The sequence below is a fragment of the Cryptotermes secundus genome, unplaced genomic scaffold, assembly GCF_002891405.2.
Source record: "Cryptotermes secundus unplaced genomic scaffold, Csec_1.0 scaffold722, whole genome shotgun sequence".
Classification (NCBI taxonomy): Eukaryota; Metazoa; Arthropoda; class Insecta; order Blattodea; family Kalotermitidae; genus Cryptotermes; species Cryptotermes secundus.
Genome location: NW_019729219.1, coordinates 3,903 through 13,292, shown reverse-complemented (window position 1 = coordinate 13,292; position 9,390 = coordinate 3,903). Strand labels below are relative to the sequence as shown.

The 9,390-nt window shown below is 40.4% G+C and overlaps 1 pseudogene; it reads right to left on the bottom strand.

The window, feature by feature from the left end:
• Nucleotides 1-8,400: 8,400 nt before the first annotated feature.
• Nucleotides 8,401-9,119, bottom strand: LOC111865534 (annotated as a pseudogene).
• Between the last annotated feature and the right edge of the window lie 271 nt (nucleotides 9,120-9,390).

Below are 9,390 nucleotides of genomic sequence, written 5' to 3'. Positions count from 1 at the left end.
TAACCCTAGGGCCATACTACGGATGGAAGGATTAAGTCAATCGAAAAATCTAGTGGCCTCATCAGGAATGGGACCCGCTACCTTACGTCTTGTAACACAGTGCCTTAACCAACTACTCTACCCCGTGGCCCCATAAATTCATACAGGCTCAATTAAAATATTTCAGTACCCTTTACTTCAACGGCTTTAATTATGAGGCCTGAACGTACGCCGTTTTAAATTATGCATTAATTATACATCCTCATTCGCTGTACGTCATCCATTGATATAGCGTTTTATTCGTGTAAATTGATTGTATTCACATGGAGTGGCAGTGTTTTCTGTAAATATGAAATCCTAATACGAAACGTATGTAAATGTATAAGACTAGGCATGCTTATACGGCACTTATCCTATTTGCGTTTATTCCGGAAATTCCAGGTTTGATGCTCGCCTATGGAATCGACTTTCATTTTGAGATATTTTTTGTTTGTCCTCGATATTTTAGAAGAAAAAAGCATTTTGGAGTGCGTCATTTATGCTTCATGACCAGTTCTTAATAGGCTGATATTTAGCCCTTAAATCCTATGTACCACCTGCTTTCTCATTAATTAAAATTATATTCTATCCAAAGACTGTATTGTGACGCGTTACCTTACGTCAGTCACCGCGACAGCCGCTACAATCGGAACGGGCACTTCCACGACAACGAATACGTAGAAACTGTGGAGTTCCCGCAACGACAAATCGTAGCAACGAATTGTCGTTGAGTAACAACGGATGAGACGAGACACGTTACCGCTGTAATCTATAAGGAGCTTTCCCGAAGCAACGGATTGCCGAACACGTGAGATGGAACCCTGGCGAAGGGCACGTGAGACTACAAAAAACTAATCGACACTATATGAAAAGTGCAAAAGGATGCTGCATACACCATAATATTGTCGTTATGCTGGTCAAGAAATTCACCGCCTTTTAAGGAACTAAAAAATTCCTTACCGGGTCTACAAGATCCGACAACTGGATGCGTCTTTGAAACTTCTGGTTCCATAAACGAGAGTGAATACTGTAACTAATTAAGCGTCTATTAATTTTTTAAGAATAATTTCGCTCGATATAGTTAATTATATCATCTGAAGTCACTCATGAAGAATATACATGACGGAGTGCAACATGGACCACGTGCAGAAAGGGAATGCCCCTGCCTATGCGCTACTTTACGTTTAACAGCTTAACTATGAAGCAGTTGTGCTTGGGAAAAAATGACAAAATGGAGACGGTAAATGACACGTCATTCAAGAAACATAGCGGTGACGAGAGAAAATGAGTGTGACCTGGTGTGGCAACATCGTCCCAGGACTTCAGACGACCGAGCGCAAAAATGACATCAGAAAATTGTTTTATTGTAAAGACTGAAATTCTTGCCTGAAGGAAATGTTCTAACATTAACCCAACCTGAAGTTAGGAAAGAAGATAGCTTTCACAAAGGGCCTCTAAACATTTAAAGTAGTGCGTTTTCTTTCCTTCCCTTCTGTATCTTAGTTTATTACTATGTAACACCCTTTCCTTTTTAGTATTAGTTTTCTCTCCCTATTCCGTTTCCCGCTCTTTTGTCATTCTTTCTTTTTTACGTTTTCGTTGTAATTAATATGTTGTATTTTTCCTGAATGACTTTCTCTTTCTCTTTTTTTTCTTTTCTTGTTCCCTCTTTGCTTCTATCTCTCATTTTACATATCTCTTTGTTTGGTTATCTGTTCTTCTCTCATTTTGTGGGACTTCCAGATAATTAGCCTCTCTCATCTTTAACTTCATCCTTTTATTTCATAGAAACAAACCTGCAGAGTGTGTGACAAAGCGTCTTACAGTGCGTACAATGACAATGTTCCCTGAAAAGTTTCGCAGTCTCTACAGCCTTCTTGCCTAAATTAAAGTATGATGAATCAGGGTTTCATATATATATATATATATATATATATATATATATATATATATGTATATTGTCACCTGAGGGAGTGTGATTATAGACGCGGTTTGGATTGGAAATTAGTTTACCGGCCACTTTAACACAAGACTCGTTACTGCACATAACTCTGACAACCTCAGTCTTACACTCTACAGATCACTGCAACTGCAGCACATGCAATCTTCTACGTCTCTCTTCACAGACTCCCTTATAACTACGAGTAACTCCCAGGTTGGCGGCCATCTCGCACCCACCTCCAGTTCTTCGCTAGTCGTCTCCTGGTAACGGCCCTTCACATTGTCCTCCGCTTGCGTCCCCACCGTCTCGCACATATCCCACAACTGATCTAAGCTCAAAGTCAAAGTTACTTTACGACTGGCGGTTTACCGCCACTCAAATCGTCTTTGAATCAAGCACCTTGAGATTCACGACCAGAGATTTTTTTTTTTCAATTGAACCCTTGAGGTCATTGTCCTCACGTAATATCCTCTCTGACGAGAAGATGGGTTTGTCTCGTATGAATATGCTTGGTCTTTCGTCAAGTGTACGTATCGCACATATATCATGTTATTGAAAATTCTTCCTTTTGCACTAATAAGTCATCTTTCAGTACAGGATTTGCAAAGCAGATCACGTTTATCTTACATATCTTATGCTACAACGGCAGTTTAGTCACTTGAACGGTCGTAAGCTTGATCACCGCCATGTTTAACTCTCTTATATTTTGCATGTCTGGCTTCGCCTTGTCCTATGCTGCGAACATGTTCATTTGCTTGGATTTGTATGACTTCTGCTTATCGCCTGAATAATTTTGTTCTATACTCGTATATGCATATGGAAGATCGAAAGGTGTGTGCAAGTCGCGGGCCAGTGTACACCTTGGGAAATTTTCAGTGGTGCGGATAATCTTGTTTTTAGGCGCTGCAATTTTAGGAGGTAGGTGTCCGCCACAGATTCTCAGGCGGGACAAGCATAAGTCGTTAGTGATCTGATCAGTGCCGTATGGAAGGTTAGTTTAATGTTGGCGCTTAAACGCTCACTTCTGAATAAGGAATAGATTCTAATAAATGTTCTGAAGGCCTTGGCTTCCCTCATTTCTATGCGCGGTGTCCATGTAATTCTCTTATTAAATATTTTTTTTCCTTGGCACTACAGCCCCAGTGGACCTAGGCCTACCTCCATGAACTTCTCCGTTCACTTCGGTTTTTCTAGATAATACACATTCGGTAGGACTCCTTGGGCGGATGATCAGGTCTCTACCTGTACACAAACACAGAAAAACGCACACAAACATCCATTCCCTGAGTGGGATTCGAACCCACGATCCCGGCTTCTGAGCGAGCGAAAACATTGCACGCCTTAGACCTTTCAGCTACCGTGACCGGCCTTATTAAAGATTACATCTAGATATTTTACATGATTGAACTAAGCCCTGAACTTCTCCGCGTTTATAAGTCCTCGACACAGACAAACAGCAAACACAGCTTTGCTATTGCTGTGTGTGTGTCTGTTGGAGTTCCCACTTGATCGCTACTCAGCAAGCCCATTGGAGCCCTGGCTGGTGCCTAACAGCGGCTGTTGTATCGTTGTTTGTTTCGCGGCCTTTGTCTAGCAACTGGTCTATACGCCACAATATACGTATATGTATATATATTATGTGGGTTTCCATGTTATATTTCCTAAACAGTTATCGAATATTGATAAAATTTGGTACGGAGATGTGGACAATTAAAATTGTGGATTTATTTGTTTCTGTTTGGTATTTATACATTATAAGCTCAAATTTAAATGAGCCGATCACAGTGGCCGCACGACCTAAGTTATGAAATGTCTTCGCCCGCTAAAACACTGAAATCGTGGGTACGAATTCCACTCGAAACATGGGTGTCTGCATTTCTTGTGTGTTCGTGCTGTCCTGTATAGGTAGAGGCCTTTCGAAAGAGCTCATCCCCCGTCCGAAGGATCCTAACAGCTATCTGTAAGATCCATACAAACTCCGTGGCTTTAGTTCACAAGCGAACTATACGACCGAGCGACCGCCGCTTGTCAGCGAAGTTAGTGGCAACTTTTACAGGACTGAGAGTGTCGCGTGGTCAGCGCAACGGATTCCCACGGCCGTTAATATCGGTTTTCTAGACCTTGAAATGGCTCTTCAGTTATCCTCACGAGGCTGAGTGGACCCCGTTCCATACTCACTATTTCACAGAAAATATAGTACCACCAGGAATTGATCCCGGGTCTTCTGGATCTGTAGCCAGGAATTCTGACCACTAGACCACAAAGGCGGTTTCTACATAAGATCCATGCTTCCGGAATAATTCTATGAGAAACAGGCCAGAGTGCTTATTACGAAAAGAGATGATGATGAAGAAGAAGAAGACGAAGAAGCCGCTTAGTGTGGGATGGAGTCCAACTGGGTCCACTCGGCACGGCGGCCACTGATTGGCCTATTGTAGCCTGCCCCGGGTGATTATGATGGTGGCGAATTTGGTGGAATGAAGATTGGCAGGGGAAACCGAAGTACTCGGAGAAAACCCGCCCCAGCGTAACTTTGTCCACCAGACCCGGGATCGAACCCCGGCCGCCGCGGTGGGAAGCCAGCGACTAACCGCTTGAGCTATGGCGCGGCCCAGAAGCGATTTACATAAACCAGTGAGATGAAATCACATGTAGATATCTTGAAGCCACACTCAATTTACCTGCATTGTGCTTGGGCGTGGTGTACTGAAAGGAATACAACGGGAAAATAATTTGTGCCGTTCTTAACTCTTTAACGTTATCTCTGCCAACAGGTTTACGTGTCTAAAGAAGCGAGTTCAAGAGTTCAGTTAATAATAGAGTTTGTACCGCTGTTCTATTCATAATTCTTGCACTGTTACTTCTGTCAAGATGTCGGCGTCTCTAAGAGACTTTGAGTTCAAAGTGAGTTAACAATAGATTTTTGTGTCACTGCGCTTTTCGTAATTCTTTTAAAGTTATCTCAGCTAACAAGTCTACTCTTCTCAGGAAAGTAGTTCCAAAAATTCAGTTAAGAGAAGATTTTATATCTAATAAAATGGCAGCTATTGTAAAAGGTAACAGTGCAAAGAAGTAACTCCCATCTCAGAATTTTCTTGGCTAGCAATTCCTGATATTATGCGACTAATTAATACAGTTTTTGGTATTTATGTAACTTAACTAACCAACATACAGACTGGTGGAGTAAGTAAAGGAATAACACTAAGAAACCAGTTTATTGAATCCAGCCAACCATCAGTTCCCATATTACAGTGGCTTCTCCGAGCGACTTATACTTATTTAGCTGACAGCCTATTCATTTCTCATACAAACCTGGTGGATCGCCCGTCATTGAACAGTCTCCGAGCTTGTTCAGTTTAATTCTCACATCTAATAACTAGAAGACGTACGTGAAAATCTAATCTTTTTCGGATTCATCACGGAGCCGACTCTTTATATTTGGACACTGTGATCAGATTTTGTAAGCACTGTTCATCCCCCCCTCCCGTGGAACACAGTTCTCCCCTCTCTCCTAAGTTTCCTCAGTCCTCACACTAACAATATCCGACACACTCATCATCGAATAGTTAATATTCATGTTTCGAACATAGAAAGTTCTGAGTTGGTTTCTTAGTCCGGAGACGAGCTGTATTGGCGCAAGGATATTGTGGTTCCTCATTTTCCGTAGGCTATCCACAGATAGTATCTTAAAGTCGGTTACGGCCGTTTTTACATAGTTCTCCTTTCTATCACTTGAAATAAACTTACGATTTTATAGAATATAACGCGTGAAATTCGAGAAGGGTCATTACATAACCCGTGAAGAAATTGCAAGGTGACCGTATATATTAGTAGGAAGTTTCTCACTGAGTAAGTTTCTTTGTTCTCCAGCTACTTAATCTCTCTTGAGACGAGGTACAGTATCTTCTTCAGCAAGTTGTTCTGAAAGACCACGTGTATGAACACTCTCCTTAAAGTGAGAGATCAAGTTTCACACACATATAAACAGGTAAAGATAAATGTGAAGGCACAGCTATCCCTCTAACAGGCCCTGGAGGCCCATAGTGTTGTTAGACGTCGAGAATCCAACGTTTTCTCTAGAAAATTGACCCATAGATGGCGGTAAGGTTGTTAGCCTTACACGCCGGCCGCCCTTTACCCCCAGGAACATGCATGGTACTCATCTCTGTTAAAGGCTGAGTCAACCCCAGGGTCATAATGAGGCTGGCAGGATTAGGTCAATTAAAAATATCCACCTATGAGGACTTGATCCCGCGACCTTCCGGCTTGTAGCATAGTGCCTCAACCAATTACGCTACCGCATACCCCAGTATAAAGAGGATATACAATTTTATGTGTATACATTTTAAATTTCGTATTCTATGATACAGCACAAAGTTAAAATTTTTGGGCTGAAAGGTAGTAAAGAAAAGCATAAGATTTTGAATATCAGTTATTCAAATGGAGAGTGAATCTGAATCTATTTGCTGAGAGCCTAATAGTAATCAATTAATTAATATTCGCGTGCAGAATAAAATCTTGCTTGTTCTTGTGCAGCAACAAATAGCTGACTGCGCATTGCTGAAGTCTCCATTAGCTAATACCAAAGTCAGTGCAGACTGCATTTACTACGAGGAGGGAAATTAGCTTTATAATGGCAATGTGCTATAAGATCAGAATTACATTTTAAGATGTTGTAAAAGTTCATACTTGTTCTTTCGGACCACTACTGCAACATAACCTTTTTCACTAACAGCGCTCTGGAGCCTAATTAATGACAGTATAAAGCAATAATTAACTCCATGGTTAATCTGAAACATGCATCCTTTTTCAGTTTCTAAAAAATATCAAACATGTGGGTATACGAATTTTCGCTACCTTATCCATGGTGATCTGTTACCTCATTCGCTACTGTAAACCTCTCGTAGCTGAAACAGCGCTGCTAAGAACGCGCAGTTAATAACGTTTGGATTGTTATAGTTTACTTCATAACAAAACGAAGAAGATCCTTTTGCCCCAAGTAGAAGACGTTTAAGTGTCGCATCGAAGTGGTGTCCGGGCCGTCAGTCTCTGCGATAAACAAACACGTGACGCCAACGGTCACATCCAGAGCGAGCAGCTTGTGCTGCCAAGAAAAGCAAAGGCCGAAGGGCAGCATATTGACACAAGCAGATGAAATATCCGATTATGTGAGGCAAATGAAGGGGATGAGACTTGTTCTCATAAACACAAAGTTCCGTAGACTGAAGTAGGCTACGCTGTTATTCACTTACTTGGCTAACTGAGTGGTTTGCTCAGTGATTGCCTGGCTAGCTAGGCAAGTGTCTCAGTGACTAGCTTGCTTGTTGCAGAACTGGTTGACTGACTGTTTCACGGGCTATCTGGTTGCTTGACTAACTCTTTGACTTCTATTATTGACTTGTTGGACATAATCCATGGATGTGCTTGGCAAAGGCAGCATCTTCATTGTTGTTTGTTATGAAGAAGAAACTACTATTTGTGCGCACATCCTAAAGAGTAGACACCAATAAGGTGCACGGAAGATATTAAGCATATAAAAACATTGCGCAGAAAAGGAAAGATTGTGAATATTAAATAAAACTTGTGCATCTACTTGTAAAGAAATCAAATTTAGTTATAGAAGAACACAAAGCAGAAGAAGCACGCTTCTTTAAATAGTCATAACACATAGCACTACGCATGCGCTAATGAATACAGCTGACATACAAATTCACACCTCACATAGCCTTAACAGCCTTCAGTCCACCACATCCTGACACTGCAGGGATTCAACAGAACCTCCAACCTCTCTGTTATTAGTTATTATTATAAGATGACGTCATATGATAAATATAAAAATATATTTCTCTTTTGTTGTACTTGCAGACATTTAACAACAGAACAACAGAAAAATATGACAGAAGATAAGAGGTGCAACAAGCCACCTGTTTGTTAATAGCTTTCGAACGTCTACAATTTTGACGTATTGTGTATATCTGTATAACTCATAATCATATTAAGAACTATTTCAATTATAAAGCAATTTCCTTTTATTGTTGAGGCCATGAAGATGGACCCGAAGGGCCGAAACATGTAAATAATTTGATTATGTGTATTAACCTTGTTTATATTGGACGGCCTGTCATTTACTTGCTTACATACTTACTTATGGAGCTGTTATACGACACCAGCCATTCGCAATATATGAAGAGTAAATATAAGCAAGAAATTTGGAGAACGATCGAAATGGAGCTCAACTCATAGGGTAAGTACGTCCAAAATATTTTTATAATACGACTACCTATAAGATGAGTAATATTTGAATGGATAATGAATACCGTTCAACAAAGAATAATGAACACCTTAACATAATGCTATTTATTATGGATGTAATTTAATTATTATTCTAATTAATATTAAACATTATATATAAATTAACATTTAAATGTGATTCATTATAAGAGGTACCTATTATAGAGCATTTTTCACTTTTTTTTTACTATAAATCAATCAGTATTCAATAGTGTCCCCGAGAAACACTCTCTTCTTGCCATGGCACACTCACGACTGAATTAAAGTATTCAGTGAATTTCTGTCTAACTGAAAAAGCAGCTTGGACACTCATTGAACGATTATCTGAAATCGGAAGTAGCTGTCTTGTTGGTAAATTCTCATCCAAGCCGTTTTGTTCATTATCACAACTTATGACCGCATTACTTCGTAAATAGTTGTGCAAAACGCAAGCTGCTTTTACGAAGCCGACAACGCTAGTAACTTTAATTTCAAATGGTCTTTGGAATACTCGGCATCACGAAACTAGGATTCCAAAGGCACATTCAACAGTTTGCCTTGCTCGTGAAAGCCTATAATTGAACACCTTATTTTCATAGCTTCCCATAACTCTTCTCCTTGGGTAGGGCCTCATTAAGTTTGGCATCAATGGGAATGCCTCATCCCCTACAAATACGTATGTCAATGCATGTTCGAAGGAGGGCAGATCAGCAGGTGGAGGAAGTTTTAGAGTTCCCTTATCCAGTTTTCTGCCCAACTGACTACTCGAAAAAATACTTCCGTCACTGAATCGTCCCATGGATCCTGCGTCAATGAAAGTGAATTTGTAGTGTGCTTCGACAGCTGCCATTAAAACGATGGAGAAATCGTGTTTATAATTAAAGAATAAGGATCAAGATTTATTAGGCCTTTTGATAGCAACATGCTTTCCATCCATGACTCCCAAGCTGTGTGGAAATGCCATCGTGTTTCAAAATCTGAGGCAATCGAGATCCACATTTCCCTTGTAGGTTGTGGTAAATACAACTGTTGCATATTTCTCCAAATGGCAATTAAGACTTCGGTCACAATTTTAGCTGCAGTTCGATCTCCTGTCCTATAACTGTAGCCAATGCTTTTGTAGCTATCCCCAGATGCCAAATACCTGAAACAAAGAAATA